The sequence below is a fragment of the Budorcas taxicolor genome, chromosome 10 (assembly GCF_023091745.1).
Source record: "Budorcas taxicolor isolate Tak-1 chromosome 10, Takin1.1, whole genome shotgun sequence".
Lineage (NCBI taxonomy): Eukaryota > Metazoa > Chordata > Mammalia > Artiodactyla > Bovidae > Budorcas > Budorcas taxicolor.
The window spans coordinates 48,936,854-48,962,291 of record NC_068919.1 but is presented as its reverse complement, the minus strand read 5'-3'; the positions used below and the strand labels follow the sequence as shown (position 1 = coordinate 48,962,291).

The following is a 25,438-nucleotide window of genomic DNA, read 5'->3' as shown; positions in this document are numbered from 1 at the left end:
TGATTTTAAATAATTGATACTTTGGGGAAGGTAAACATAAAAAAGACATACAAAAGAAATTTAATAGAGAATAAGAACTGTGACAGAGATTATACAGAAGCTGACTGAATGAGCTGGCTCACAAAAACTTCCTGATTCTTCAAGCTAGACTTTAGCCAAGCAAAGAAGGAAAGTCACCTGAGGCTGAAAAAACAGAATGAATAAAGCCACGGAAGGATGAAATCATCCAGTCTATAGACAGAACTGCAAATTGATCCATATTAGGGTATTGGTATATGAATAGGAAGCAGTAGGATGTGAGGCTGAAAAAGATGACATGGATGGATTTGTCAGGAAAGGTGCCAGAGTTTTACAGTGAAGGTAAGGGGAGCCCCTGAAGCTTTCTAGGTAGGAAAGGTCAGGCAAATGGGCAGCAATGTAAAGGATGTACTTGAATACAAGTTTAGAAAGAGATGAGGGATAAGGGCTTGAAGAGGAGTCCAGATTCAGCAAATACTGAGCTTCTACCACATGTTGCGTGTAAGATCCCTGACCCCGTGACACTTTCCGTTTGGACGGAGGGAGACAGTTGTACACAGAGTAACCATCAAGTAAAACTTGGCAAAAAATAACAGCTGCCTTCACGTTACATACTTGGTGGGCATCTGATACGCCTGGTCCCTCCTGCCTCTCCAAATCTTTTCTCTGGCTTCTGTGGCCCCCAGTCAGCCTTCTCCTCCCGCCACACTGGGTACTAGCTTCTTGTTTCCTTTGGCGGGCTGCTCCTCAGCAACCTGACTGCTAAGCCTTGAGTACCCCAAGGCTTCTGTCTTCTCTCTATTTGTTTACTCCCTTAATAACCCTATCTAGGCCACAACTTTAAATACATTGTATTTATCTGCTGATGACCCGCAAACTTTTCGCCAGTCCTGACTTTTCATATGCCCACGTTGCCGCACACAAAATGGCGTCCTTGACACTGGACGGAAATATCAAATAGTAGATCAAATTAAATTTGTCAAAAACCAAATTTCTTGATATTCTTCGAAACTTTTCTGCCCCTGGTTTGCCTACCTCAATTAACAGTAAATCCAGTCTTCCAGAAAGATGGCCCCAAAACCTTACAGTCAACTTCTCTCGCATCCTGCATGCAAGCTATCAGCAAATCCTTTCAGCTGTTCCTTCTGAATGGAACCAGAATCGGACAACACTGACCATCTCCACTGCTAGTACTAGATCACCATCATCTGTCACTAAGATTTACAGTGACAGAGAAGTAAGGGGTCACCCTCCTTCCACCCTTGTCTATGCCCCTTGAGCTGTTACAGTGAACCTTTTAAAACAGAAATAAAATCACATCACTCATCTATCGAAACCTCTCATGGCAGCATCCTATTTCAAAGTAAACACCAGAGTCCTCCTAATGGTTTTCAAGGCCTGAATGATCTGGGCCCTCCACTATGGCTCTGGAACTTGACTTCCACCCCCTCTCTCACTGACTGCTTCAGCTACCAGCGCCCTGCTTCAATACGGCAAGACGTTCTTGTTTAGGGCCTCGGCACTGGCTGTTTGTTTTGGTTCAAGTGTTCCGCGCAGATGCCTGCATGGTTTACTCTCTCATTTGATTCAGATCTCTGCTCGGTTATTACCTCATTAGAAATGACTTCTGTGACCAACCTAGAAAAAAGAACTTCCCCCCTTGCCCTTTGCACTGCTTCATTTTCATTCATACCACTAACTGAAGCTGACATAAATATGCTTATCCTGTTTTCACCCCCACTAAAACAGATGTTTCCTAAAGATACGACTTTCATTCACTTATATATTTATCATCTGGAGCAATGCCTAGTACACAGTATGAATTCAGTAAGTATCTGTTTGTGAATAAATAACTTGGTGATATGTCAAAATGCCAATATCAAATTGTATTGCCATTAGGTGCATTTATAATAGGTTTTCTACTTTACTGAAGGAAGTGAAGCGGTAAGCACTTTAACTCTCAAAACTACATCTAAGCACCTATCAGTATCGCTTGTCACTAAAGTCAAACTATCCATGTTGTTACCTAAATATAATCCTTCTACCTGTGTACCAGGTCCTAACCTCTCTAGGACAGGATATTGTTCCACAAATTCAATTATTCCTGCTCTATCAAATTCCCCTGTCTATGGATCTTTCCCATGAACAAACAGGAGCTATTTCTCTCATCTTAAAAAGTCTCAACTTGCGTTTCCCGCCAGCCTCACTTTATTTCTCTATTCCTCTATGTAGCAAAAACGCCAAATAGTTGTTTGTATTCACAGTCTCTCATTCCTTTTCTCACATTTTCTCTTAAACTTAACTCCTTAAAGTTTTGCCTCAAGCATTAAATGAAACAGACTGCAAAGGTTATCGCTGGCAATGCTACAACTAACAGTCCTCAACTCTTAGTTCTCATCAGACCTAAGCATCTGGCAAAGCTGACTGTTCCCTCCTCTGATAGAGGATCTTGTCTTAGCTACTGGGACAGTACACTTTTAGGGTCATCTCTTACATTTACTGGTCCCTCCTCAATATCGTTTGCTAGTTGATGCTCTTCTCCCTTAACTCGTAATTCGCAAGGCGCCCCTCGGTCCTCTGACTCTGTCTACACTTGTTCCTTGCTGCTATCACTCTGCCTCATGGCTTTACACACCATCGCTGATGACCCCCAAATTCGTACACTAGCACAGACCTTGCCCTGGACTCACTGCTGGATCCAACTGCCTACTCAGCATCTCTGTTTGTTGTCTTTCCCATCTCAGTTGATAAAACTCCATACCTCTATGGGCTTAGGCAAAAACCTGTGAAGATATTCCTGACCACCTTTTCCTTCCCCTGGTCTGGCCATCTTACCTTCACATCCAATCTCTAGCATAACCTGTTAACTCTACTTTCAATATGGATTCGGAATCCAGCCGTTTTTCACCATATGTACTGTTATCACCCCGATGTCTGCCACTATCAACGGTCACTGGGATTACTGAAATAGCTTCCTAACTGGTTTCCTGGTTTCCACGCCTGCCTTCTACATTCTAATCCCAATTCAGCGGTCAGGTGCTCTTTTAGAACACAGTATTTCTTTGAGCATAACTCTCATGTAGCGCCACCCAAGTTGGACAGGTGATAGTGGAGGGTTCTAACAAAACGTAATCCACTGGAGGGAATGGCAAACCACTCCAGTATACTTGCTGTGAGAACCTCACGAACTGTATAAAAAGGCAAAAAGATATGACACGAAAAGATGAGCCCCCGAGGTCAGAAGATGTCCAATATACCACTGGGGAAGAGCAGAGGACATCTACTAACAGCTCCAGGGAGAATGAAGCGGCTAGGCCCAAGTGGAAATGACACTCAGTTGTGGATGTGTCTGGTGATGAAAGTAATATCCAATGCTGCGAAGAACAAGTATTGCACAGGAACCTGGAATGTTAGGTCCATGAACCAAGGTAAACTGGACATGGTCAAGCAGGAGATGGCAAGAGGAAACATCGACATTTTAGGAATCAGTGAACTAAAATGGATGGGAATGTGTGAATTTAATTCAGATAACCATTATATCTACTACTGTGGGCAAGAATCCCATAGAAGAAATGGAGTAGCCCTCACAGTCAACAAAAGAGTCTGAAATGCAGTACTTTGGTGCAACCGTAAAAATGACAGAATGATCTTGGTTTGTTTCAAGCCAAACCATTCAATATCACAGTAATCCAAATCTCTGCCCCCACCACTGATGCTGAAGAAGCTGAAGCTGATCAGTTCTATACAGAACTCCTAGAATTAACACCAAAAATAAGACGTCCTGTTCGTCATAGGGGACTGGAATGCAAAAGTAGGAAGTCAAGAGATACTCGGGGTAACAGGCGAGTTTGGTCTTGGAATAAAAAAATGAAGCAAGGCAAAGGCTAACAGAATTCTGCCAAGAGAATTCACTGGTCATAGCAAACACCCTTTTTCAGCAACACAAGAGATGACTCTCCACATGGGTATCACCAAATGGTCAATACCAAAATCAGACTGATAACATTCCTCGTAGCTGAAGATGGAAAAGCAGTCAGCCAGCAAAAACAAGACTTGGAGCTGCCTGTGGTTCAGACCATCAGCTCCTCACAGCAAAATTCAGGCTTAAGCTAAAGAGAGCAGGGAAAACCACAGTCCAGTACGGTATGACTTAAATCTCCTATGAATATACAGTGGAGGTAATGAATAGATTCAAGGGATTAGATCTAGTAAACAGAGTGCCTGAAGAACTTCGGACAGAGGTCCATAACACTATACAGGATAATAAACCATAATACTGAAGAAAACATAAATAGGATAAACCATAATACAGAACATAACTGTAATACTGATCAAAACCATCCCAAAGAAAAAGAAATGCAAGAAGGCAAGGTGGTTGTCTGAGGAGGCTTTACAAACAGAAGAGAAGTGAAAATCAAGGGAGAAAGGGAAAAGTACCCCCAACTAAATGCAGAGTTCCAGAGAATAGCATGAAGAGACAAGAAGGCCTTCTTCAATCAATAGTGCATAAAAAACTGTTCATAAAAACTACCTTCATAAAAACAGAAGGTAACAACAGAAAGGGTAAGACGAGATCTCTTCAAGAAAATTGGAAATACTGAAGGAACATTTCATCCAAAGATGGGCACAATAAAGGACAGAAATAGTAAAGACCTAATAGAAGCAGAAGTAATCAAGAGGCGATGAAAAGAATACACAGAAGAACCGTACAAAAAAGGTGTTAATGATCTGGATAACCATGATGGTGTAGTCTTTCACTCAGAGCCAGACATCCTGGAGTGTGAAGTCAAGCGGGCCTTAGGAAGCACTGCTGCCAATAAAGCTGGTGGAGCTGATGGAATTCCAGCTGAGCTATTTAAAATCTTAAAAGATGATGCTACTATCGTGCTGCACTCATTTTGTCAGCACATTTGGAAAACCCCACAGTGGCCACAGGACTGGAAAAGGTCAATCCTCATCCCATTCCCAAGAACGGCAGTACTAACGAATGTTCAAACCACCAGGCAATGTTCTAAACTCCCATGCTAGTAAGGTTATGCTCAAAATCCTCCAAGCTAGGGTTTAGCAGTTTCTGAACTGAGAACATTCAGATCTTCAAGCTGGGTTCAGTAAAGGCAGAGGAACCAAAGATCAAATTGCCAACATTTGCTGGATCTTAGAGAAAGCAAGGGAATTTCAGAAAAACATCTACCTCTGTTTCACTGACTATGCTAAAGCCTTTGACTGTGTGGATCATAACAAACGGCAAAATTCTTAAAGAGATGGGAACACCAGACCATTTTACCTGTTTCCTGAGAAACCTGTATGTGGGTCAAGAAACAAAAGTTAGAACCTTGTCTGGAACAACGGACTGCTTCAGAATTAAGAAAGGAGTACGACAAGGCTGTTTACTGTCACCCTGTTTATTTAACTCATATGCAAAGCACATCATGCAAAATGTCGGGCTGGATGAGTTACAAGCTGGAATCACGACAGCCGGGAGAAATATCAACAACCTCAGATATGCAGATGACACCACTCTACACACACACTTGGCAGAAAGCGAAAAGGAACTCAAGACCCTCTTGATGAGGGTGGAGGAGAAAGAAAATGCTGGCTTAAAACTCAATGCTAAAAAATTAAGATCATGGAAAAATTAAAGTCATAGCATCAGGTCCCATCACTTCATGGCAATTAGAAGGGGAAAAGGTGGAAGCACTGACAGATTTCCTCTTCTTGAGCTCTAAAATCACCGTGGATGGTGACTGCCGCCATGAAATTAGAAGATGACTGCATCTTGGCAGGAAAGCTATGACAAACCTAGAGAGTGTGTTCAAAAGCCAAGACACTACTTTGCCAACTGACGTATTGTCAAGGCTATGGTCTTTCCAGTAGTCATGTATGGATGTGAGAGTTGGACTGTGAAGAAGGCTGAGCGCCGAAGAAATGATGCTTTCAAAATGTGGTGCTGGAGAAGACTCTTGAGGGTCCCTTGGACTGCAAGGAGATCAAATCAATCAATCCTGAAGGAAATCAACCCTGAATATTTACTGGAAGGATTGATGCTGAAGCTGAAACTCCAATACTTTGTCCACCTGATATGAACAGCTGACTCATTGGAAAAGACTTTGTCACTGGGAAAGATTGAAAGTAGAAGAACAGGGTAATGGAGGATGAGATGGCCAGATGGTATCACTGATTCAATGGACATGAACTTGGGCAAACTCCAGGAGATGGTGAGGGACAGGGAAGCCTGGTGTGCTGCAGTCCATGGGGTCACGAAAAAGTGAGACACAACCTGGTGACTGAACACCACCACCTATTACCTCGATGACCTCATCCACCATCTCCCGCTTGTTCTTGCCCTTCTCCAGACACAATGGCTTCCTTATTTTTCTTAGAACATGACATACGTGGTTCCTGCCTATGTAAGCCTTTGTGACAGCTGTCTTTTCTACCTGGAATTATCTTCCCCTGGATCTTCACTTGGTTTTCTTAATACCTTTAAGAACTTAATGGGGCCTAAACAGACCACATATTTAAAATCCCACCCCCGCCTCCACCCTGCAGCTCTCAATCTCCCTCACTCTGCTCTGTTTCTTTGATGGCACCATGACCTTCTAATACATTATACAGTTTTCTTATTTTATGTTTACTTTTCTGCATCCTTCAGCAGAATGTAACCTCCTACCAGAGCAAGGGCTTTTATCTGCTTTTGTTTACTGAAGAGTAAACCAGGCATCGAGAACAAACACTACCTGGCACATGATGGAAGGAAATTAAATATCTGTTCAAAAAATAAACGAAGGCAAAAAACCAGTAAGCATAATGTGTGGGGTAGGTTAGGGGGATAAAGAGGGCAAGAAGGAGTACCAGTAGGAAGATACAAACTTGACTAAAGTAGAGCATAGATTCTTGTGTCCTCTCCATTTCCCATTTAGGAGAAGTCCAAGAGGTACCTAGAAATGAAGAAAGCTGAGCGCCGAAGAACTGATGCTTTTGAACTGTGGTGTTGGAGAAGACTCTTGAGAGTCCCTTGGACTGCAAGGAGATCCAACCAGTCCATTCAAAAGGAAATCAATCCTGGGTGTTCACTGGAAGGACTGATGCTATAGCTGAAACTCCAATACTCTGGCCATCTCATGCGTAGAGCTGACTCACTGGAAAAGACTCTGATGCTGGGAGGGATTGGGGGCAGGAGGAGAAGGGGACGACAGAGGATGAGATGGCTAGATGGCATCACTGACTCGATGGACATGAGTTTGAGTGACCTCCGGGAGTTGGTGATGGAGAGGGAGGCCTGGCGTGCTGTGATTCATGGGGTCGCAAAGGGTCGGACATGACTGAGCGACTGAACTGAACTGAACTAATGAATTATCAGAAGGAGAAATAAACAATCCTGTTTGCAACTGCCTCAAAAAGAACAAACTATATAGAAATAAAAGATATGGATATTGAAAACTGCAAGACAATGATGAAAGAAACTGAATATGATACAAATAAACAGAAATTCCATGCATGTGGATTGGAAGAATCAATATTATTAAAATGTCCATACTACCTAAAGCAATTTACAGATTCAACACAATTCCTATCAAAATTCCAATGGCATTTTTCAAAGACATAGACCAAATAATCCTAAAATTTATATGAAACCACAAAGACCCCAAAATGCCAAAGCCATCTTGAGAAAGAAGGACAAAGCTGGAGGCATCATGTCTGCTGACATCTAACTCTATAATGAAGCTACCGTAATGAAAACAGGATGTCACTGCCAATAAAAACAGATGTACAGATGAATGGAAGCGAATAAAGGGCCCAGAAGTAAACCTGGGTGTGTATGGCTGATTAACTTATGATAAAGAAGACAAGAATTTTGTACATGGGCAAATGACAGTCTGTTCACTAAAGGGTGCTGGGAAAACTGGGCATCCTCATGACAAAAGAAAGGCAATGGACCACTATATTACACCATACACAAAACTAAACTCAAAATGATTTAAAAGCTTGAAATATAAGACCTAATACCATAAAACCCTAAAGCTCCTAGAGAAAAACAGAGATGGTAAGCTCCTTGATACAGATCTTGGTGATGGTTTTCCAAATCTGACATCAGAAGCAAAAGCAATAAAAGCAAAAATAAAGAAGTGCGCTAGGATCATACTAAAGAGTTTATGCACAACAAAGGAAACCATGAAAAAATGAATAGGCTACCTACTGAATGAGGGAGAACATTTTCAAATCATTATTTCTCACATGAGGCTGATATCCAGACTATATAAAAACACAAAACTCAATAGCAAAAACCCAAACAATCCCAGTAAAAAAATTATAAATTACACATGTAATGTGTAGTAGTCTATTTCATATATTCCAATGTATACTATTAGCTATTATAAAAAAGACAATTGATAGCAAGTATTGGCAAGGACGTAGTAAAGGGAACCTTTGCGACTTGCTGATAGGAATGTAAACTGGTACAGCCACTATGGAAAACAGTATGGATGTTTCTCAAAAAAGTAAAACAGAACTCCCATATGACCCAACAATTCCACTTTAGGGTGCTTACCAAAAGAAAAAGAAAACCCTAACTGGGAAAGATACACGCACCCCCATGTTCACAGGTACTCCCAACAGCCAAGATGTGAAAGCAACCTAAGTGTCCATCAAACATGGAACGAACAAAGAAACTGTGGGGTGCAGAAGGACATGAGCTCACTTCCTCTCTCAAAAACACCAAAATCACAGCTAAACGACTGCAACATACCAAAACAAATTTTCTATATCCACACACAAAGAAGCCAGGATACTGCGATACTCATAGCATACTAGGTCAGACCTGCATGCTGGCGCTCACCTCCGAGAGCTAAGTAGTGACGGCAGCTCATTTTGAGGACAAAGACAAGGGTGGCAGGAGTTGTAGAGTACTCACTGGTGTGAGCCCTTCTGGAGGCTGACATTTTCTTACTAAATAGCCTGTAGGCCCCAGTATGGGGATGCCTCAGGTCAAACAATCAATAGGGCAGGAACACATCCCCACCCACTGGCAGACAGGTTGTGTAAAATCTTCCTGAGCCTACAGTTGCCTACTACACATACCCCTTGACACGGCCCTGTCCACCAGAGGGACAAGATGCAGCTCTACCCACCAATGGCCAGGAACCAGTCCTTCCCATCAGAAGGCTTGTAAAAGTCTCTTAGATAAGCCTCATCCAAAAGGAAGCAGACAGCAGAACTAAGAACTACAACTGTGCAGCCTGTGGAAGAGAAACTGCAATCACAAGAAGTCAGATACAATGAGAAAGAGAGAAATATGTCCCAGATGAAGGAACAAGGTAAAGCCCCAGAAGGGGAGATAGGCAATGGACTCAAACAATAATTCAGAGTAATGACAGCAAAGATGAGTCAAGATCTTGGAAAAAGAATGGAGGCACAGGCCAAGAAGATGCAAGAAATGCTTAACAAAGACCTAGAAGATCTAAAGAAGAAGCAAACTAAAATGAACGATACGATAAAATGAAATGAGAAATACTCCAGGAGGAATCGAGAGCAGAATAAATGACGCAGAAGAACAGAGGAGGGAGCTGGAAGGCAGAATGGTGGGAATCTCTGCCACGGAGCAGGATAGACAAAAAAGAATGAAAACAAAAAGTGAGGACAGTTTAAGAGACTTCTGGGACAAAAACAGATGCACCAGCACTCGCATTATAGGGGTTCCAGAAGGAGAAAAGAGAGAAAGGGCCTGAGTAGCTGAAGACATCCCTAATATGGGCAAGAAAAAAAAGACATCCCCAAGTCCAGGAAGCAGAGTCCCATACAGTATAAACCCAAAGAGGAATACACCACGACACACAGTAATCAAACTGACAAAATTTAAGATGAAGAATAAATATTAAAAACAACAAAGGAAAAACAAATGAAATACAAGAGAAATCCTACAGGGCTATCAGCTAATTTCTCAGCAGAAACTCTGCAGTAGGGAGTGGCACAATACATTTAAAGCGATGAAAGGGAAGAGCCAACAACCAAGAAAACTTCACCCAGCAAAGCTCTTGTTCAGATTTGACAAAATCTGAAGCAAAATCAAAAGCTTTACAGATAAGCAACAGCCAAGAGAATTCAGTGCCACCAGACCAGTTGATAAAGGAACTTCTCCTGGTGGAAAAGAAAAGACTGCAACTAGAAACAAGAAAATTATGATTGGGAAGTTCACAGGTAAAGGTAAACATACAGTAAAAGTAGGAAATCATTCAACACAAATGTGACACCAAATCCAGCAATCATGAGTAGAGTACAAATGCGGGATAATGGAAACACATTTGAAATTAAAAGACCAGTAATTCATGGTAACTGCAAACTGAAAATCTACAGATAGATACATACACACAAAAGAAAAAGGAATCCAAACACAACTCTGATGATCAAATCACAAGAAAACAGAAGAAGAAGAAAAAATAAGACTGTCAAACACAAATCCAAAACAGTTAAGACGGCAATAAGAACATGCACATTGACAGACTTTAAATTAAATGGATAAATGCTCTAACCAAAAGACACAGACTGGCTAAATGGATACAAAAACAAGACCTGTATGTTTGCCATCTACAAGAGACCCACTTCATATGTAGGGACACATATAGACTAAAAGTGAAGAAAACATAGGCAGCGTACTCTCTGACATAAATCACAGCAGTATCTTTTGGGGTAAACCTCTTAGAGTAATGAAAATAAAAACAAAAATAGTGAAAGTTAGTAGCTCAGTCGTGTCTGACTCTTTGTGATCCCACGGACTGTAGCCCACCAGGCTCCGCTGTTCATGGAATTCTCTAGGCAAGAGTACCTGTGCGGGTTGCCATTTCCTTCTCCAGAGGATCTTCCCGACTGAGGGACTGAACCTGGGTCTCCTGCACTGCAGGCAGATTCTTTATTGTTTGGGCCACAGGAAGCCCTCAAATGGGAACGAATTAAACTCAAAAGTTTTTGCACAGTAAAAGAAACCATAAACAAAGCAAAAAGACAATCCACAGAATGGGAGAAAATATTTGCTAAGGATGCAACCAACAGGGGATTAGTCTGCAAAATTTATAAACAGCTCAAGGAGGCAATATCAAACAACTAAACAACCCAATCGAAAAATGGCTGGAAGACCAAAATAGACATTTCTCCAAAGAAGACACACAGATAGGCAAGACACATACTAAGATGCTCACCACCACTAACTGTTAGAGAAATGCAAATCAAAACTTCAGTGAGATACCACCTCAGGCTGGTCAGAATGACTATCATCAAGCTGTCTACAAACAACAAACATTGGAGAGTACATGGAGAAAAGGGAATGCGCCTGCACTCTTGGTGGGGATGTAAACTGGTAGGCGCTGTGGAGAACAGTACAGAGGCTCCTTAAAAAACTAAAAACAGGAACTTCCCTGCTGGTTCAATGGGTGGGACTCCATTCTTTCAATACAGGGGGCACGGGTCCGATCTCTGGTGAGGAACGAAGATCTCACATGCTGCATAGCCAGTAAGTTCAAAAACATAAATAAAAGTGGGTGTTAACACAAAAACTAAAAACAGAGCTATCATAGGATCCACCAATCCCACTCCTGGACATATATTCAGAGAAAGCCATTGTTCAAAAGGATGGATGTAACGCAATGCTCATCAGAGAGCTGTTTATAAGAGTTAAGACATGGTACCAACCTAAATGTCCATGGACAGATGAATTAAGATATGAGAGAGAGAGAGAGAGAGAGATATATAAATGGAATATCACTTAGCCATTAAAAAAGTGAAATAATCCATTTGCAGCGGCATAAATGAACCCTGAGATTATCACACTAAGCTAACTCAGACAGAGAAAGACAAATATATGATATCACTTACATGTGACGTAATACAAATGAACTTGTTTACAAAACAGAAAAAAGCTCACAGACTTAAAAGACACACGATTATCAAAAGGGAATGATGGAAGGAAGGGATAAATTAAGAGTTTATAACTGAATCACTTTCCTATATACCTGAAACTAACACATTGTAGCTCAACTATAATAAAAAATATACACTTAAAGAAATAAAGAAATTATGGTATCTATACACAAGGATCATTCTGTCAGAAAAAGAGAATGAAATCTTGTCACTTATTATGGCAGGGATGGAACCTGGCATGATACTAAGTGAATTGAAAGTCAGAGAGGAAAAAAACACAAATACCAAATACTGTCTTGTATGTACAATCTATAAAACAACCAAACAACCCCAAGTGCACAGATACAGACAGACTGACAGTTGCCAGAGGTGAAGGGAGTCAAAAAAATGCAGCTGCAAAACAAATACGGAAATTCTGACTCATATTCAAAAGGCAGACCTTATAATACACACATGTGTATGCTTACGCATGTGTGCGTGCCAAGTCGCCTCAGTTGTGTCCAACTCTTTGGACTATGTACTCTAACCCACCAGGCTCCTCTGTCCATGGGATGTGCCAGGCAAGAATACTGGAGTGGGTTGCCATGTCTTCCTCCAGGGGATCTTCCTGACTCAGAGATCAAACCAGCGTCTTTCACGTCTCCTGCACTGGCAGGCAGGTTCTTTATCATTAGCGCCACCTGGGAAGCCCGCACATGTGTATATATATGCTAAAAATACGTATGAAGACCTACAAGACCTTCTAAAACTAACACCTAAAAAAGATGTTCTTTTCCTTATAGGGGACTGGAATGCACAAGTTGGAAGTCACGTAACAGTTGCCTGGAGTAACAGGCAAATTTGGCTTTGGAGTATAGAATGAAGCAGGGCAAAGGCTAATAGAGTTTTGCCAAGAGAACGCACCGGTCACAGCAAACACCCTCTTCCAACAACACAAGAGACAACTCTACACATGGACATCACCACAGTCAATAATGAAATCAGACTGATTATATTCTTTGTAGCCAAAGATGGAGAAGCTCTATACAGTCAGCAAAAACAAGACTGGGAGCAGACTGTGGCTCAGATCATGGACTCCTTATTGCCAAATTCAGATTTATAAATTGAAGAAAGTAGGGAAAACCACTAGACCATTCAGGTATGACCTAAATCAAATCCCTTACGATTATACAGTGGAAGTGAAAAATAGATTCAAGGGATTAGATGTGATAGAGCGCCTGAAGAACTATGGACAGAGGTTCGTGACACTGTACAGGAGACAGGGATCAAGACCATCCCCAAGAAAGAGAAATGCCAAAAGGCAAAATGGCTGTCAGAGGAGGCCTTACAAATAGCTGAGAAAAGAAGAGAAGTAAAAAGCAAAGGAGAAATGGAAGGATATACCCATTTGAATGCAGTCCAAAGAATAGCAAGGAGAGATAAGAAAGCCTTCCTCAGTCACCAATGCAAAGACACAGAGGAAAACAACAGAATGGGAAAGACTTCTCTATAGTCTTTAGAGATACCAAGGGAACATTTCATGCAAAGATGAGCACAATAAACGACAGAAATGGTATGGACCTAACAGAAGCAGAAGATATTAAGAGGTGGCAAGAAACAGAAGAACTATATAAAAAAGATCTTCATGACCCAGATAATCAAGATGGTATTATCACTCACCTAGAGCCAGACATCTTGGAATGCAAAGTCAAGTGGGCCTTTGGAAGCATCACTATGAACAAAGCTAGTGGAGGTGATGGAATTTCAGTTGAGCTATTTCAAATCCTAAAAGATGATGCTGTGAAAGTGCTGCACTCAATATGCCAGCAACTTTGGAAATGACAGAGGTGGCCACAGGACTGGAAAAGGTCAGTTTTCAATCCAATCCCAAAGAAAGGCAATGCCAAAGAATGCTCAAAGTACTGCACAATTGCACTCATCTCACACGCTAGGAAAGTAATGCTCAAAATTCTTCAAGCCAGGCTTCAAAAGTACATAAACCATGAACTTCCAGATGTTCAAGCTGAATTTAGAAAAGGCAGAGGAACCAGAGATCAAACTGCCAACATCCGCTGGATCATTGAAAAAGCAAGAGAGTTTCAGAAAAACATCTGCTTCTGCTTTATTGACTATGCCAAAGCCTTTGACTGTGTGGATCACCATGAACTGTGGAAAATTCTGAAAGAGATGGGCATACCAGAGCACCTGACCTGCCTCTTGACAAATCCGTATGCAGGTCAGGAAACAACAGTTAGAACCTGACATGGAATAACAGACTGGTTCCAAACAGGGAGAGGAGTATGCCAAGGCTGTATATTGTCACCGTGCCTATTTAACTTATATGCAGAGTACATCATGAGTAACGATGGGCTGGATGAAGCATAAACTGGAACCAAGATTGCTGGGAGTAATATCAATAACCTCAGATATGCAAATGACACCATCCTTACAGCAGAAAGCAAAGAAGAACTAAAGAGCCTCTTGATGAAAGTGAAAGAGGAGAGTGAAAATGTTGGCTTAAAGCTCAACATTCAGAAAACTAAGATCATGGCATCTGGTGCCATCAGTTCATGGCAAATAGATGGGGAAACAGTGGAAACAGAGGCAGATTTTACTTTGGGGGGCTCTAAAATGGACGTGAGTCTGAGTGAACTCCAGGAGTTGGTGATGGACAGGGAGGCCTGGCGTGCTGCGATTCCTGGGGTCGCAAAGAGTTGGACACAACTGAGCGATTGAACTGAACTGAACTGAAAAAACTGCAGATGGTGACTGCAGTCATGAAATTAAAAGACGCTTACTCCTTGGAAGAAAAGTTATGACCAACCTAGACAGCATATTAAAAAGCAGAGACGTTACTTTGCCAACAAAGGGCCATCTGGCCAAAGCTATGGCTTTTCCAGTAGTCATGTATGGATGAGAGTTGGACTATAAAGAAAGTTGAGCACCGAAGAATTGATGCTTTTGAACTGTGGTGATGGAGAAGACTCTTCAGAGTCCCTTGGACTGCAAGGAGATCCAACCTGTCCATCCTAAAGGAAATCAGTCCTGAATATTCATTGGAAGGACTGATGTTGAAGCTGAAACTCCAATACTTTGGCCACCTGATGGGAAGAAATGACTCACTGGGAAAGACCCTGATGCTGGGAAAGTTTGAAAGTAGAAGGAGAAAGGGATGACAGAGGATGAGATGTTGGATGGCATCACTGACTCAATGGACATGAGTTTGAGGAGGCTCCGGGAGTTGGTGACGGACAGGGAGGCCTGGTGTGCTGCAGTCCATGAAGTTGCAAACAGTCGGACACAACTGAGCAACTGAACTGAATTGAAAAATACCTAATGAGTTAAATGTTAATTCAAATTGAGCTGTTCAGAGGACATGTGAATTGGTATTCTGAAAACTATGAATTTATCAAAATACAGTCTAGAGTTTTCAAAGTGATATAACATTTAGAGTTATGCCAAAAAACTAAATAGAAAGGCAACGTATAGATGTTTTCTTTTTTTTGGCCACACTGAGGGATGCATGAGGGATCTTGTTTTCCTGACCAGGGATCAAACCCAGGCAGTGAAATGTGGAGTCTTAACCACTGGACCACCAGGGAACTTTCAACATACAGACTGGGAGAAAATATTTGCACATCATGTATCTGATAAGGAGTTACTATCCCCAATATATTAGGAGTTCACACACCTCAACAGCAAAAAAGCAGAGTAATCTGATTAAAAAATGGACAGAGGATCAGAACAGACATTTTCCCAAAGATCACATACAGATGGCCAAAAACTACTCATGATTAATTATCAGGGAACTGCAAATCAAACCCACAATGACACATCACCTCACACTCATCAGCATGGCTATAATCAGAAAGACAAGAAGTAACAAGTATTTGGTGATGATGCAGAGAAATAGGAAAAATCACTGTGTAATGCTGGTGGGAATGCAAACTGGTACAACAAATATGGAAAACAGTATATAGGCTCCTCAAAATATTAAAGACAGAATCATCTTATAACTCAACAATTCCACTTTTGTGTATTTATTTGAAGGAAAAGGAAACACTAATTCAAAATGATATATGCAAACCACAACAGATGCACACACACACACAAATAACACAAACACGACACTAAAGACAGTCATCAAACCAAAAAGGAAGGAAAAACAGAAGACTGTCAGAAACAAATCCAAATCAATTAAGAAAATGGCAAGAAGAACATACACATCAAAATACCTTAAATGTAAATGGATTAATGCTCCAACCAAAAGACACAGACTGGCTGAATGGATACAAAAATAAGATCAGTATATATGCTGCCTATAAGCGATCTACTTCAGACTAGGGACACATATACAAAGTGAGGGGATGGTAAAAGATACTCCATGTAAATGGAAACCAAAAGAAAGCTGGAGCAGGAAGGACACTACGTAATGATCAAAGGATCAATCCAACAAGACATGAGAACTGTAAATACATATGCACCCAACACAGGAGGGCCTAAATACGTAAGGCAAATGCTATCAGCCATAAAAGGGGAAACTGACAGGTACACAATAATAGCGTGGAACGTAAACACCACACTTTCACCAATGGACAGATCACCCAGACAGAAAATCAGTAAAGAAACACAGGCCTTCAGTGATACATTAAACCAACTGGACTTAACCTATACAGGAAATTCCAACCAAAAGGAGAATACACTTCCTTCTCGAGTGCACATGGAACACTCTCCAGGACAGATCACATTCTGAGCCACAAATTGAGCCTTGGTAAATTTAAGAAAAATGAAATCATGTCAAGCATCTTTTCTGATCATAATGGTAAGCGATTAGAAATAATTACGGGGGGGGGGGGAAATACCTGTAAAAACCCCACAAATATGTGAAGGCTACCAGATATGTTACTAAACAACCAATGGATCACTGAAGAAATCCAAGGGCAAATTTTTAAAAACCAAGAAACAAATGACAAAGAAAACATGATGATCCAACCTCCATGGGAAGCAGCAAGAGTAGTTCTAAGAAGGAAGTTTATACCAATATAATTTTACCTCAGAAAACAAGAAAAATCTCAAATAACAACCTAATCTTACACCTAAAGCTACTAAAGAAAGAAGAACAGACAAAACCCAAAGTTACTATCAGGAAAGAAATCATAAAGATCAAAGCAGAAGTAAATGAAATCGAGACAGAACAGAGAAGAACAATGAAACAAAAAACTGGTCCTTTGAAAAGAAAAAACAAAATTGACAAATCATTAGCTAGAGTCATCAGGAAAGAAAAGGAGAAAGCTCGAATAAATTAGAAATGAGAAAGCAAAAGTTACCACCAACATCATGGAAATACAAAGGATCATAAGAGACTACTGCTGCAAGCAACTATACACAAATAAAATAGACAACCTAGGAGAAACAGATAAATTCTTGGCAAGGTACAAGCTTCCAAGACTGAACCAGAAAGAAACAGAAACTATGAGCAGACCAATCACAAGTACTGAAATTGAAACTGATTAAAAGAAAAGACTCCCAAGAAACAAAGTGCAGGACCGGGTGGCTTCACAGGTGAATTTGTCTCTATCAAACATTTAGAGAAGAGTTAACACTTGCCCTTCTACTGAGAGAAAGAACACAGTCAGTCGCTCAGTCGTGCCAGACTCTTTGTGACCCCATGGACTGTAACTTACGAGGCTCCTGTCCATGAATTTCCAGGCGAGGAGGCTGGAGTGCGCTGCCATTGCCTCCTCCAATCCTTCTCCACCCTTTTAAAACTCTTCCAAAAAACCGCAGGGGGGGCTTCCTTGGTGGTTCAGTGGTTAAGAATCCACCTGCCAGTGCAGGGCCAGGTTCAATCCCTGGGCAACTAAGCCAGCGTGCCACAACTGCTGAGTCTGTGTCTCCAGCCCATGCTCCATGAGAAGAGAAGCCACGCAAGAAGGCCATGCACCGCAACTAGAGAGCAGCCCATTCGCCACAACTAGAGAAAGCCTGCCCGTAGCAACGAAGACCCAGAGCAGCCAAAAGCAAAAAAATCGCAAAGGAACACTCCCAAGCTCATTTTACAAGGCCACCATCACCCTGATACCAAACAAAAGATACCACAACAAAAGGAAATTACAGGCCAATATCACTGATGAACATAGACACAAGGGTCCTCAAGACAACACTAGCAAACTGAATCCAACAACACGTTAAAAGGGTCATACACCATGAGCCAATATCACTGATGAACATAGACACAAGGGTCCTCAAGACAACACTAGCAAACTGAATCCAACAACACGTTAAAAGGGTCATACACCATGATCAAATGGGATTTTCCCAGGGATTCAAGGGTTTTTTTTAGAATTTGCAAATCAATGTGATACACCACATTAACAAATTGAAGAATAAAAACCATATGATCATCTCACTGGATGCAGAAAACTCTTTTGACAAAACTCAACACACATTTATAGTAAAAACTCTCCAGAAAGTAGGCAGAGTAGAAACCTACCTCAACATAATAAAGGCAATACATGGGAAAACCACAGCTAACATCATTCTCAACAGTGAAACACCGAAAGTATCTCCTCTAAGATCAGGAACAAAACAAGAATGTCCACTCTTGCTACTTTCATTCAACAGTCTTGGAAGCTCTAGCCATGGCAATCAGAGAAGAAAGAAGACAAATTCAAACTGGAAAAGAAGTGTAACCACCGCTGCAGATGACACGATACTACACACAGAAAATCCTAAAATGCTATCAGAAAACTACTAGGACTCATCGGTGAGTTTGAGACACAAAGACAACTCTTACATTCCTATACACTAACAACGAAAGAAAATAGAGAGAAATTAAGGGAAAAAAACCCCAGGACTTTGCTGGTGGTCCAGTGGTTAAGAATCCTCCTGCCAATGCAGGGGACATGAGTTCAATCCCTGGTATGGGAACTAAGATCCCAAGTGCCACAGCGCAACTAAGCCTATGTGCCACAACTACGGAAGCCTGTGTGCCCCAGAGCCTGTGCTGTGCAACAGGAAAAGCCATCGCAATGAGAAGCCCCCGCCCCACAACAAAGAGTAGTCCCTACTTTCCACAACCAGAGAAAGCCTGTGAGCAGCAATGAAGATCCAGCGCAGCCAAAAATAAATAAATAAATAATAACAATAATAAAAATCCCATTTACCATCACTCCCCCAAAGCTAACTAGGAAGGCAAAAGACCTGTACTCTAAAAACTTTAAAAGACGCTGATGAAAGTAAGCAAAGATGATACAGATGAAGAGATATACCATGTTCCTGGAATAGCAGATTCAATATTATCAAAATTATTATACTACCCAGGGTAATCAACAGATTCAGTGCATTCCCTACCAAATCGCCAATGGTATCTTTCACAGAATCACAACAAAAAAGTTTACAGTTTGTATGGAAACACAAAAGACCCTGAATAACCAGAGCAAACTTGACAAAGAAAGACAGAGTTGGGGCAATCAGGTTCCTTGAATATGGACTGTACTGGCACAAAACCAGAAATACACATCAATGGAACAGGATAAAGACCAGAGATAAAACCATGCATCCATAGTCAAGTAGTCTATGACAAAGGCGGCAAAAACAGACAATGGAGGACAGACGGTCTCTTCAGCAAGCGGTGCTGGGGGTACCTCCCTGGTGGTCCAGTGGTTAAGAATCTGCCTTCCAATGTAGGGGACTGAGGCTTGATTCCTAATGGGGGAACTAAGATCCCACATGCTGTGGAGTAACTAAGCCCATGCATCCACAGCTGGAGAGCCCCTGCACCAAAACTACTGAGCCTGCATGCTCTATATCCTGTGTGCCACAACTGAGACCCAGTGCAGCCACACACAAAAGATTTCAAATACTCAAATATCTTAAAAAAAAGGCGGGGGAGGAGGACTTCCTTGACAGTGCAATGGATAGGAATCTACCTGCCAATGCAGGAGACACGCATTTGACCCCTGGTCAGGGAAGATTCCACATGCTTGGGAGCAACTAAGCTCAGGTACAACTACTGAGCCCAAGTGCTGCAACTACTGAGGCCTGTGCACCTACAGCCTGTGCTCCCCAACCAGAGAAGCCACTGCAATGAGGCCGTGCGCCACAGCTAGAGTGTAGCCCCCACTCTCTGCAACTAGACAGAGTCTGTGCAGCAACAAAGGTCCAGCGCAATCAAGACAATGCAACCAAAAATCAATAACTATACAAATGACAGAATATGCAGGTCAGGAAGCAGCAGTTAGAACTGGACATGGAACAACAGACTGGTTCCAAATAGGAAAAGGAGTACGTCAAGGCTGTATATTGTCACCCTACTTATTTAACTTCTATGCAGAGTACATCATGAGAAACGCGGGGCTGGAAGAAGCACAAGCTGGAATCAAGATTGCCGGGAGAAATATCAATCACCTCACATATGTAGATGACACCACCCTTATGGCAGAAAGTGAAGAGGAACTAAAGAGCCGCTTGATGAAAGTGAAAGAGGAGAGTGAAAAAGTTGGCTTAAAGCTCAACATTCAGAAAACTAAGATCATGGCATCTGGTCCCATCATTTCATGGCAAATAGATGGAGAAACAGTGGAAACAGTGTCAGACTTTGTTTTTTGGGGCTCCAAAATCACTGCAGATGGTGATTGCAGCCATGAAATTAAAAGATGCTTACTCCTTGGAAGGAAGGTTATGGCCAACCTAGATAGCATATTCAAAAGCAGAGACATTACTGTGCCAACAAAGGTCTGTCTAGTCAAGGCTATGGTTTTTCCAGTAGTCATGTATGGATATGAGAGGTGGACTGTGAAGAAAGCTGAGCACAGAAGAATTGATGCTTTTGAACTGTGGTGTTGGAGAAGACTCTTGAAAGTCCCTTGGACTGCAAGAAGATCCAACCAGTCCATCCTAAAGGAGATCAGTCCTGGGTGTTCTTTGGAAAGAATGACGCTAAAGCTGAAACTCCAATACTTTGGCCACCTCATGTGAAGAGTTGACTCATTGGAAAAGACTGATGCTGGGAGGTAGGAGGAGAAGGGGATGACAGAGGATGAGATGGCTGGATGGCATCACCGACTCAATGGACATGGGTTTGAGTGAACTCCAGGAGTTGGTGATGGACAGGGAGGCCTGGCCATGTTGCGATTCATGGGGTCACAAAGAGTCAGACACGACTGACTGAACTGAATCAAAACAAAAGGGAGCGGGGGGTGGGAGGGGTGGTGCCAGGAAAACTGGACAGCTACATGTAAAAGAATGGAATCAGAATATTCTCAAACACCATACACACACACTAAAAACGCAGCATAAAGACCTAAATGTAAGACTGCATACTATAAAACTCTTAGAGGAAAACACAGGCAGAACACTGACATAAATCACAGCAGTATCTTTTGGGATTGACACCCTACAGCAATGAAAACAAAAACAAACAAATGAGACCTAATTAAACTCAAAAGCTTTTATACAACAAAACCATAAACAAAACTAAAAGACAACCCACAGAATGGAAGAAACTATTTGCAAACAAAACAACCAATGAGAGATTACTCTCCAAAATACACAAATAGCTCATGCAGCTCAACATCAAAAAACCCCATCAACCCAATCAAAAAATGGGCAGATCTAAATGGATGTTTCTCCAAATAGGACTTCCCTGGTAGCTCAGTTGGTAAAGAGTCCACGTGCAATGCAGGAGACTGCCTGCAATACATAAGAGATGTGGGTTCAATCCCTGGGTTGGGAAGATGCCCCGGAGAAGAAAATGGCAACCCACTCTAGTATTCTTGCCTGGGAAATCCCCTAGACAAAGGAGCCTGGCAGGCTGCAATCCATGGGGTTACAAGAGTCTGACATGAGTTAGCAACTAAACCATCGGCACCAAACTGGACAGACAGATGGCCAAGAAGTGCACGAAAAGATGCTTAAAATTGGAAAAATGCAGATCAAAGCTGAAATGAGGTATCATTTCATACCAGTCAGAATGGCTATGAGCAAAATAATCTGGAAACAATAAATGCTACAGAAGGTGTGGAGAAAAGGAGACGCTCCTGCACTGATGATGGGAAAGTAAATTAGTGTACCCATTATGGACAACAGTTGGAGCTTCTTTTTAAAAACAAACAAACCAAAAAACAACAACTAAATATAGAACTACTGTATGATCCGGCACTCCCACTCCTATACATGCACCCCAATGTTCACTGGAGCTTCCCAGATGGTACGATGGTAAACAATCTGCCTGCCAAATGCAGGAGACCCAAGAGAAGTGCGTTTGATCCCTGGATTGGGAAGATCCCCTGGAGTAGGAAGTGGCAATGGACTCCAATATTCTTGCCTGGATAATCTCATGGCCAAAGGAGCCTGGCTGGTTACAGTCCATGGGCTCACACAACTGAGCAGGCACACACACAGTGTTCACTGCAGCGTTATTTAGTTACAATAGCCAAGACTGTTAGTCACTCAGTCATGTCTGACTCTTTGTGACCCCCTGCCAGGCTTCTCTGTCCATGCAATTCTCCAGGCAAGAATACCAGAGTGGGTAGCCATTCCTTCTCCAGGAGATTTTCCAGACCAAAGCCAAGATATGGAAGCAGCCCTAAATATAGATGTGGTACGTATATACAATGGAATATTACACAGCCATAAAAGAGCAAAACAATGCCATCTGCAGCAACATGGATGGACCCAGAGACTGTCATCCTATGTGAAGTAAACGAGACAAAGACGAACAACACATGGTATCACTTCTATGTGGAATCTACAAAAATGGTACAAATGAACTTATTTTCAAAACAGAAATAGAGTCACAGATGTAGAAAACAAACTACAGTTACCAGGGGGATGAGGGAGAGTGATATATTGGGAGATGAGGACTAACATATACACACTATTGTAGGTAGCACATTTCACTGTCTTTTTTCATGTTAAGAGAAAAGATATTTCTGATGAGTTAAATAAACCTCTGGAGATAAATGAGCAGCTTAACTAATTTAGCCATTGCTGTCTGTCATTGTCAGACAACAGTCAATAGCTTCATCTTACATTTTGTATTTCTTTGCATTGTGATGGTTTTGCCTTTTAATAAAAATGAAGAAGCATTGCAGGTGTTTTAGTATTTGTTGTATAGAAAATATAACTTTTTAAATTAAAAAATAAAAAAGTAAAAAAAAAACCTGATAATAACGACCTGCTGTAAAGTACAGGGAGCTCTATTCAGTATTCAGTAATGACCTACATGAGAAAAGAAATCTTAAAAAAGATTAAAATAGGTTATGTATAACCTATTTACTGTACACTTGAAGCTAACACAACTATATTTCAATTAAAAAAACCAAACACAAAAAGATATATACAGTCTTCCACTGCAGCATTATTTCCAACAGTCAAGACACAGAAACAACCAAAATGTCCATTCATGGGTAAATCAATAAAAAAAGGTGTGGTATATTATATAATAAGATGATTATTCAGACGCTTAGAAAAGTGAAATCTTGCCATCTGAGACAATGTGAATGGGCTTTGAGGGCATTACACCAAGTCAAATAAATTACATCGAGTCAAAGAAATTAAAGCAAGACAAATACCACATGGTCTCACTTACATGTGGAAACCAAGAAACAAAAGAAAATTAAGCTCACAGAAGATTAGGGGTAAGGGAAAAGGATGGATGAAACGACAAACTTCCAATTATAAACCATAAATCATAAAATTATAAATTAATAAAATTTAATTATAAATTATAAAATACATCGCAGGGATATAAGGTACAGCATGATGACTAGAGTTAATAATATTGTATTGCATATTTGAAAGTTACTAAGACAGACCTTAATTCTTCATAAAAAAACTTTTTTTGCAACCATGGTGACGGATGCTAACTAGACTTACTGGGTTGATCCTTTTGCAATATGTACAAGCATCGAATCATGTTGCACACCTGAAACTCATGTATTTATATGCCTATTATGCCTCAAAAAATACTTTTACAAAGTTATTTAAATATTTGTTAAAATTACTTGCTTTAACAGTCTTAGATTCCCCCAAATTGCTTGTGAGATATTAAATTTTTCTAGATGTAGTTTGAGCCATAGAATTTTAGTACTACTCCGTTTTGCAGTGTAGAAAAGTAGAAGGCGCCACGTTCGGAAGTAACCGGACAGTCCTAGTTTTTCTTGAGCAAACCATCCGGTTTAAATTCGTTCTAGTACGAATTCACAAGAGGTTTGAAAGCAGGCTTCAAGTGACCGAAGACACAAGAATGAGACATTTAAAGAAAGCGACCCCTCGATATTGCGGGTGGGGGTGGGGTGGGGAACTCACCCTTGTAGGCTTTAAGACATTCACCTGGCTAAAAATACGGTGCTAGGCTGAGGACCTTTCTCCCAAACCCCCGTGTTCCCTGGACTGTTTACTTGACACCCGGTGGACAACAAGTCTCTTGGCCGCCTCCCTTTCCTTCCCATCCCGGGAGCGCCGCGGGACCATTTAGGCATCGAAATTGGTAACGGGCCAAGCCGAAAATGCCCTCCCAGAAACCCAATCGACGTAACGCCTGGTCTGGAGAGTGGCAGGGAGTGCGGGCCGGTTCACCCAGTACCTGGGGAATAGGCGCTTCCCGCCTCGGAGCGGATAGAAGTGGCGCAGCCAGTAGGTCAGCCAAAGGTACCTACTTTCCCGACCACCTCTCCCGCCGCAGCAGAGATCGCAGTCGGCCGGCGACCCGGAAGCGCTCGCAGAACCTGGAAGTGACAACACAGGGGTGGGCCGAGAAGCCCCGCCCCTTCCCGCTCCCGCCACCCACTCACGCCTGAGAAGGCGGGGGTGCGGAGAGAGGAGCGTGGAGCCGCAATTTTCAAGCTTACACCGCTCAACCTACTTAGATTCCGAGTAACTCACCAGGTTCACTACATAATGAATAAGAATTATAACTTTATAGGTTGTTCTTCACTATTAGACACACTATTAGAAAATCTAAGGCAGTCACATTTTATGCCTGCAGCGTGTTTAGCGTAATACTGTTGAAGACCCTGTAAACTGAAGACAAACTCTTAAGTTTATAGCAAGAATTTGATTCAGAACAGTGCGGCAATTAACTTAACCCAGCAAGCGCTTGGTTTGTGAACCATATAGTATTTTGATTTGGAAGAATGTGTATTTAAAACTTGTGCTTGCTGCTGCTGCTGGTAAGTCGCTTCAGTCGTATCCGATTCTGTGCGACCCCAGAGACGGCAGCCCACCAGGCTCCCCCGTCCCTGGGATTCTCCAGGCAAGAACACTGGAGTGGGTTGCCATTTCCTTCTCCAATGCACGAAAGTGAAAAGTGAAAATGAAGTTGCTCAGTCATGTCCGACTCTTAGCGACCCCATGGACTGCAGCCTACCAGGCTCTTCCGTCCATGGGATTTTCCAGGCAAGAGTACTGGAGTGGGGTGCCAGTGCCTAATACAAGACAAATACTTAAATATGTATTCGCATTGTGTTATCTCAAGTGGTATCGTAACTGTGGAACAAAGGAAGCTGGAACGTGCACAGCTGTTTGCCGT

General features: G+C 41.8%; 1 protein-coding gene across 1 annotated transcript in view; it reads right to left on the bottom strand.

Moving 5' to 3' along the window:
* GTF2A2 (general transcription factor IIA subunit 2) overlaps positions 1-24,613 on the bottom strand; it is a 32,192-nt gene extending 7,579 nt beyond the window's left edge. Inside the window, exon 1 of the mRNA XM_052646494.1 lies at positions 24,494-24,613. The gene's annotated coding sequence lies outside the window, so the exon portion shown is untranslated. The remainder of the gene's footprint in view (positions 1-24,493) is intronic.
* Between the last annotated feature and the right edge of the window lie 825 nt (positions 24,614-25,438).